The sequence below is a fragment of the Quercus robur genome, chromosome 7 (assembly GCF_932294415.1).
Source record: "Quercus robur chromosome 7, dhQueRobu3.1, whole genome shotgun sequence".
Classification (NCBI taxonomy): domain Eukaryota; kingdom Viridiplantae; phylum Streptophyta; class Magnoliopsida; order Fagales; family Fagaceae; genus Quercus; species Quercus robur.
In genome coordinates, this window is record NC_065540.1 from 30,331,949 (window position 1) to 30,340,566 (window position 8,618).

General features: G+C 33.1%; 1 long non-coding RNA gene across 1 annotated transcript; it reads right to left on the reverse strand.

Moving 5' to 3' along the window:
- Positions 1-684: 684 nt before the first annotated feature.
- LOC126693095 (uncharacterized) lies at positions 685-7,427 on the reverse strand. Its single transcript, XR_007645205.1, has 4 exons — positions 7,355-7,427; positions 6,370-6,431; positions 2,502-2,557; positions 685-999 (listed from the first exon to the last, which is right to left on the reverse strand). It is a non-coding gene; the product is annotated as an uncharacterized LOC126693095 (long non-coding RNA).
- Positions 7,428-8,618: the final 1,191 nt, after the last annotated feature.

Below are 8,618 nucleotides of genomic sequence, written 5' to 3' on the forward strand. Positions count from 1 at the left end.
ACTTTTTTTTTTATCGTCTTGCTAATCCTGCTTTTCTTTCTTTCTGAACTTACGTTGTTAATTTTTGGCACTCCTCGATATCCTTGTTTGTCATTTCTTCTGTATGTTGTCAGGAGTATTCTCTGCATTCACTTGATTCTTAAACAGCCATTTAGCTGCGGTGAGTCAAGGCCCAGTCCACCAAATCCTTTCTTTTTCATTCAGGCTTGAGATCCTTGGGCCTGAGCATCCCGAAAAAAGACACTCTCACAATGTTCAACTGAAACTTTATAAAAAAAATCTATTCACCCAAACAGTAATGATCCAAAACCTGTGCAAAAAATTTGTTCACATAAAAAAAATATGTTCAACAAATCTGTTCACGTAGAAAAATCTGTTCACATAGAAAAATCTATTCACCCAAACAGTAATGATCCAAATTGGCTCACATAAACAATATGTGCAAAAATCTGTCTCCCAAAACCTACTATAATGGTCCAAATTTCATCATTTAATTCACAAAAACAATTTGTGCAAATTTTGTACACAACAAACTTTCCAAACAATTTCACAGTTTCACACATGACAAACTATCCAAATTTTTTCATTTCATTCACCATGCAAAATGTTTTTGAAATTGCCTCAATAAGAGTTCAACTCCCAAAATACTATTATGTAGCATATAATATCATTAGTGTCACTATGTGTGTCAATGTCAAGAATAATATGCATTAATGTATCCACTTAATAACGTATTACATAACCATTTGTCATTGTCCACAAATGCCAAAAGAAAGATATACAAATTAAATTAGCATTTAGGCAAAAGAATGCTAAATGATTGTATCCCCAATGATAATCACACCCATGAATACCTAAATAACTACCATTAGTGAAAAGTCCACTACTAATAACATGTACAAATATAATTAACATATAGGTAAAAGAATGCTAATTCTTGTAAGTCCTTTGTCCAGTAAGTCTGTGCACTATGCTTCATTCTAGAACTCCTACAAAATACTAAACAAAACGAAATAAACATGCGTTAATAACAATAAAACATTTATGAACAATAAAATATTTATAATTAACACAAACGAATTATAATAGCAAGTATACATACATAATACTAACTAGTCGCTAACCCGTGCGATGCACGGGAAAGCTATTGATAACTTCCCTAATATGAAAAAAAAAAAAAAATAATCAAGATCATGGTATAAATTATATACCAAACCAATAAAATTTATCACTTACAAAGTAATAAAATCTATCACATACAATGAGATATCGTGATAACCAAGAGCTTGAGATAATATTTAGAAAATATATAACAATATAAGTACACTCCAATACAATTAATTACACAAATATAGTTAATTCCATACTCATTCAATCAAATATCTTTCATAAATTACATTAATCATTCTTGATATTCAAGATGTATCTAAATTTTAACATTGTCAGTAAACAAAGATGCTAGACCTCAATGGGATTGAAAAGGAAACATAATGCCAATTTACACAATTGCTGAAATAAATTGCACGGAAGAGTCGAACAAAAATTGTAAATTTTCACTTATAAAAGTTACAACTTAAGAGGAAAAATAAAATACTAAGACCAAAAGTGAAACTCTAACACCAATAATGTTGTATAGTCTCAACCTTCAGATGAATAAAATGACATTGTTAGGAAGCAAAGACAAATAAATGTACCAAATTTTGAGTAAAGATTGCTTAAGTCATCTGGCTTAAATAGTAGAACTATTTTTTTAAAAATTGCTTTGGACACTTGTAAGCCAATAAACAAAACAAACCCTCATCACACAAATTTGGAAAGAATAGATGTTGAAATATATGAATGTAAAAAAGAAGAAAAGGTACCAATTGAATGGCAAAAAAGAGCATTAATCGAGTAAAAATATAAATTGATCATATATATGAAAAAAAAAGGGTGAGACATTAAATTCAAGCTGAAGATGAGCTACTAATAACATATTTCATAATTTAAATTCAAATTCAAATCTATAAAGATGTATTTCATGACTCTAGCCGACCTTTTCTTTACATACCAACAATAAAAAAAAATAAAAAAAAACAAAGTTATAAATCAAAGTTTACAATTGTTTTATGTGTTAGTTTTTTTTATTATAAATTATTATTGTTTCTTGATTACACCTAGCAAATACAAATATATTCGTAACAAATTAATGGTGAAATATGTCTAGTATTCCATAGCAAAAGTGATTCTCATCAGGATTTGAAATCATGAAAAACAAATAAACTAACCAAAAAAATATTCAAAAGATTTTATTTCCTTTTCAAATTAGTGGTGAAGGGAAAAATAAAACTATAGCTCCCCAATCTTTAATCTCTCTCTCTATATATCTTCATTGAGGCGTTCCCTTACAAAAAATCATCAACATTGCTAATCAATGCAAAAAACCCCAAAATGCAAGAGAATAGGGAAAACCAATTAAAAAAAGTATTAAAACAAACAAAAGGGTCAAAAAATTTTATCACCTTCAGTCTTGCAGTAAGGTAGAAGCTTGGCTCACTCCATAATGGTTTTCAACCACCTACAAATCAAAAAATCTCAAATTAAATTGCTGAAATTTTTTTTAGCTTTTTCGGTTTAGAGTTTTGTTTACATTGCAAACCTTTGCTCAAGATGATGGCATTTTTGGCAGGTTACTATCATAAGCTCGCAAAACTTTTCTCGTTTTACTCAATTTGTACAATCATACACCCCATTAACCCCACGGTGGGGTTAAACTGCCGGTATAAAACATGGAATTCAAATTGGATTTAAAATACTCGTATTAGAATAGCCAACTATAATACTACTTTCTAACTGAAACAACCTCCTCAAATATCTAGTACAATTTACGTAGACGCACAAATGTGAAAAGAATCTGACTTGAAGGCCCAAACTAACTGAGAAGGAAGAAGCCGATCTAAGACTTCAATATATGTAAAAACTACATAGTACGTTTGCCAATAAAAGTTAAAACACCATAAATTAATTGTCATATAATCATACGTACATTCAGATTTGCATATGGTGGACAACCGTCGGGGGGTGGATGTGCATGGGGACGTGGTGGTGAATGCTGGCAATGTGGTGATGATGATTGTGAGTACTGCTGGCATGGTGGTGGTGGTGATGATGATGGTGACTGTTGTCACGGTGATGGTGATGATGTTTGCGATTGTGGTTAGGGACTGGTGTCGGTACGTAGATGAGGAGTTTGGGAACATGGTTCTTTTGGCTCATCTTTGCCTCCTTCGTCTTTGTTTCCACCCTCACCTCCACCTTCTCCGTCATCACTTGCCTCGCTCCTCCGTCCTTGCGGTCTCTCAATCTTTCTCATTGAATTTGACGGAGAGAGCTTTGTTTTTAGGTTTCTTGCGTATGTTCTTGTAGACAGGTTTTACTGCGTATGGTCTTGTAGTTTTATATAGAGTAGTTTTGTTTTAAAAAAATAATAAATATATAAGATATAAAACCTAAAATAAAAAGAAAATTAAAATAGTGGTGACGTGGAAAAAATAATAAATATATAAGATATAAAACCTAAATAAAAAGAAAATTAAAATAGTGGTGACGTGGAAAATTGTGGGAGCTTCAAAGGTTTCGGTTTTATATATATATATATATATATATATATATATATAGACTACTAATTAACTCCAAGCAAAGAGTAGCACATCACTCATCATCATCCAACACAACAATGCTTGGATCCTCCTCTATAGGCATTGGGCAAACTAATGTAATTTCTACAATCTCATTTAAAATAAAATGATTCTTAAACATTGAGCAAATAAATAAACAATTAAATAATTGATACATACAACAAACAAAATGAACATATATATATATATATATATATTTTACCAGTGTCAATCTCAAAACCATCCATATCCTCCACATTATCCATGCACTCCTGAATCTTTATTGGTCTTTTTTTCTTTGCATCCTTCAACCAATTTTGAGTACAAATAAGGGCTTCAACTGTATTAGGAGATAATGAATTACGGAATGAATCCAAAACACGCCCCCCATACTAAAAGCAAACTTGGATGCAACTGTAGAGACAGGAATAACCAACACATCATAGGCAATATGGAAAAGGACTCGATATCTAGAAGAATTCATTTTCCACCACATCAAGATGTCAAAATCTTTCACATCAAGGTCCTCAGAAGATTCCAACAAATACGTATCCAACTCAAATTTGCTTTCCACGTTGTCCTCGTCCACCAAATGTTGCTTAAATCTATTATTATAACTTTTAATGCGATCAGACAATGAAGCAATACCAACACTTAGCCTGTAGTTCCTAGACAATGAAGCACCACTACCACTACCACTAGAACTCGAAGCTCCATTTTGACCCACTCTTTCCACATACAACCTCTTCAATGCATCCCAAACCTTAGAGCGTATCGCATCCCCTTTGTCCTTTCCATATCACTCCCTAAAACAAAACTTGACATACTTCAATCTATACCTTGGGTCAAGAACAACAGCAACAAAAAGCATTAAGTTGATATTATCTGTACTTCCCCAATATTTATCATTTTTTTTCACCTATATCGCCATACTCCTTAAAAGTGGATCCCCAACAACACTGCACAACTGTTGCAATTGATCTTCAATGCTAATTAGCTCATAGAAGTATGTATTAGAAGTGACAAATAAGGACCCAAAAAATCTAAGTGTCATCTTATAAAATATGCCAAGAAATTTCACAAAGGTCTTGACATTTTCCCAATCAAGATAGTTAGGAGGACCAATGGACTTTTTTCCATTCCTTTCCACTTTACAAAAATAAAGTTTGTAATGCCCATCCTCCTCTTCCAACCTATCAAATGCTCTCACAAATTTCAAAACACAATCTAACATGAGATAAGTGGAATTCCGCCTTGTTGGCACATCAAGGGACAACAAACATTTGGCTTTGATTTTCTCATTTTTAACACATTCTTGAAACTTCTCAAACCTTGCGAGAGAGGCTCTCACATATCGCACCACATTCCGAACCTTGGCAATTGATTCATGAATGGACTTTAACCACTTTGCACTATCAAATTCAAGATATGCACACAATAACACATATGCATGAACTCACCACTCAATATGCTATTATCTCTTTCTTTTGTTTTCTTCTTCACATAATCAATTGCCACATCATTAGAGCTAGTATTGTCTACGGTAATTGTAAACAACCAGTCTATACCCCACTTCAACAAACATAACTCAACCGCTCTACATATAGTGTCCCCTTTATGATTAGCTATAGGGCAAAAGTTCAAGATTTTCTTTTAGTAAGTCCAATTCCCATCAATGAAGTGTGCGGTAACTACCATGTAGTTCAAGTTTTGTATGGACGTCCAAGTATCCATTGTCGCATAAACTTGTTGCCCAACAAAAGCCCTTCTCAAAATATACACCTCACTAGAATAAATCTCCATGCAAGCTCTTGCAATGGTAGTGCGATGGGGATTAGGAAACCTAAGCTCAACTGTTTCCATAAATTCTTGAAAGCCTTTCCGCTCCACAAATTTAAAAGGCAGTTCATCAATAATGATTATCCTTGCCAACGCCAACCTTATCTTCTCTTCATTATAGTTTGCAACCACTAACACATTTAAACCACTTTCCCCTTCCCTCTTAGCTTGGAAAGACAAAGTTTTTTGCTTATCATTACGGGAAAAATGCCACTTCTCACACCCTTCATGTGTTGCAACATGCCAAAAGTACCATTTGTCTTACCATGACAATTATATTGATTTTTACAATAATTTCATTCAGACCTAGGCTTCTTAGGATCAAGACCAACCAACTTAATGAAGTGTTGCCATACTATAAACGGGTTATTACCACCTTATTTAGGTGATAGTGGGGGAAGTGATGCACCAAGACCAATTGGTGCTGCAAGTTCAGGTGGATTAGGGTCAGGAGGAGGTGGGTTAGGGGCCCTAGGTGCAACAAATCCAAGTGGAGCATCGACATCCATCTAATAAAAAAATTTCCAACCAACCAAAAAACAAAATTTCCACAACAATGTCAAATTATAATTTTTCAGCAAATATAATATCAAATGACTCACTCTTAATCAATGAATGTCACAATCAGATCTAATAATAGCAATAACTAATCAATTTAGTTACAATATGGCAACAATAATAGACTAACAATCATTAGTCATTACTCAACAATTCATGTCACTGATATTAACAAGGAATTCATCATATTATTCTCAATATAAATATAAAATAAAATTTAATTTTATACATATAAATTTAAAGCAGTTGTTACTGAGTACTAAAAATTTAAAATGAAAATGTTGAATATAGTGAGTGATTAGTGTTTAGTGATTACCTCTCGGTGAAGGATTGAAAGCGTGAACTCTCTCAATCTCATCTCCCTCAAAAATTAAAATGCTGAAGAAAAAAAAAAAAACGTTAGTACTTACTAGTTACTACTTAGTAGACTGTGACAAACAAGTGCTGAAAAATTGATTTAAAAAAAAAAAAAAAAAAAAAAAAAAAACATTTTGGACGTAGAATAGAATATCATTTGGGGTAGAATATCAGGTAGTTATTAAGAAAAACTAACTAGAAGATTATGTACCGTATTTCCATTAACTGAAAACTAACTAAATAAATTAACTACACGGTAACATTGCATAGTATATAATCTCTTTCTTTTTACATAGTTAGCACGTGTCTCATTATGTATGCTGCTCGTGTATTTATAATAAAGTTCCTAAATATTTAGGTGTAATAATGCTCATTGAAGGAAAGTGAAAAATCAATGAGGATCATTCCTAAAAATGCTTGTCGTGAAAATTCCTCATGCTCTGAGCCTTAATAGCACATATAAGCAATAATATAACACAATCACATTAATATTAATCACCGTACATCAGTGTAAAAGAATGAGCTGGGAAAAGCCACACTTGTCCAGCTCACATCAAAATCACACTCTCGTCTCGTGCTAGCATTTATGGCATGGGAAAGAGATTCATATTAACCCTCACTCCCTCAGTTCTATCATACATGCCATAACTCATACACTCTGCAACATTGAAGAAGAAAATGGTCCACACTCCACAGACTCCCCCCACTCGAGTGCAAAGTGCGTTCAACGAGTAAAAAGAAATAGCTTTTTGACTCTTTGAGCTTATTTTGACACACCCCACACCAAAAAGAGAAAACTTTTTTTCCCTAGTTTCAACAAATAAGCAAATCAGAAAAGCACATCTGAACACAAACCAAACAGCACAAATTGTTTTCCAAGGTTGCAAGAAGTCATCACAAACAAACGGAGCAGTAATCTAGAATATGATTATAATGTATAATACCTTCAACAGTAGAGTTCTGAAACTGACTCACCAATTCCGAGCAGTGAGAGCTAGAGAGAGAGAGTTAAGGGTTATGACTCATAACTTATGAATTTATACTGAGGGATATCTGAAAACCTAGCATAAAACAGTGCCGTTTTGTGTGTGTGTCTGTTTTTTTTTTTTTTTAAATATTTATAATGATACCAATACGACGGTTTTAGTAAAAAAAAATTAAAAAGGATACTGGCTAAACGACGCCAGAAGCAGCAGAAGCAAAGAGATATTTGTTCATCGGTTCGGTTCGAATCTCACTCGGTGCTGGATTTTGATGTCTTCACTGCACCAGCATCGAAACTCCGTTTGCATTTTGATCACCGGCATCAGCTCTGTCAGTCAGTGGTAGTGGTGGTGGGAAAAGGTTGGTGCCAGTCGGTCTTGTTGACTCCGAAGAAGGTTTGCATAGTCCTAATTCCATTCCCTCCCACTTAAACTCCCAAACAAGATAATAGACTTTCCATTCTCTCTATTAAAACTCCCAAACAAGAGAAATGAAGAATATTCTAAAATTATTCTTTTCATTCATTTCCATTCCCTCCTCCCAAACGAGAGCTAAGGTTTCATTTGAGAGTTCATAAATGAATGGAATGAAATTGAATGTATTTAAGTATGAGAAAGGAATGGAAAAAAAAAATGAAATTGAATGAAATTAAGTAACCTTGATTGGATGTTTTAAAATAAACGAATGGAAAGAAATGAAATGAAATTGATTCATTTTACGACAATATTACTATTAGACCTCTATTTTAAAATAAAGTGTTGAATCTATAAGGGTATTTTGGGAGTTTTAGTAAATAATTCATAAAATCTAATTTCATTCTCTTCCATTCCTCCCAATTTTGAGAGGAATGAAAATTTGAAATTTTAAGGGAATAGAGAGGAATAAGTATTTCTTCCTACCTACTACATTCTCTTCCACTTAAACTCTCAAATAAAGAAATGAACTTTCCATTCCCTCCATTAAAACTCCCAAACAAGAGAAGGAAATAATAATCTAAAATTATTCTTTTCATTCCTTTCCATTCCCCTCTCCCAAACAAGGGCTAAGGTTTTTGCCTCTACAACATTATTAGAAGTCATGCTACACGAGCCTTTATATGAGCTCTCCAATTAGGGTGATTGACTGCTATTGAGCTTGAAGTCAAGCTTGTCTAGATCGATTGACACGGTGTTGAGACTTTAAAAATAATTTTTTTTTTTCAATTTTGGACTTAAAAAAACACAT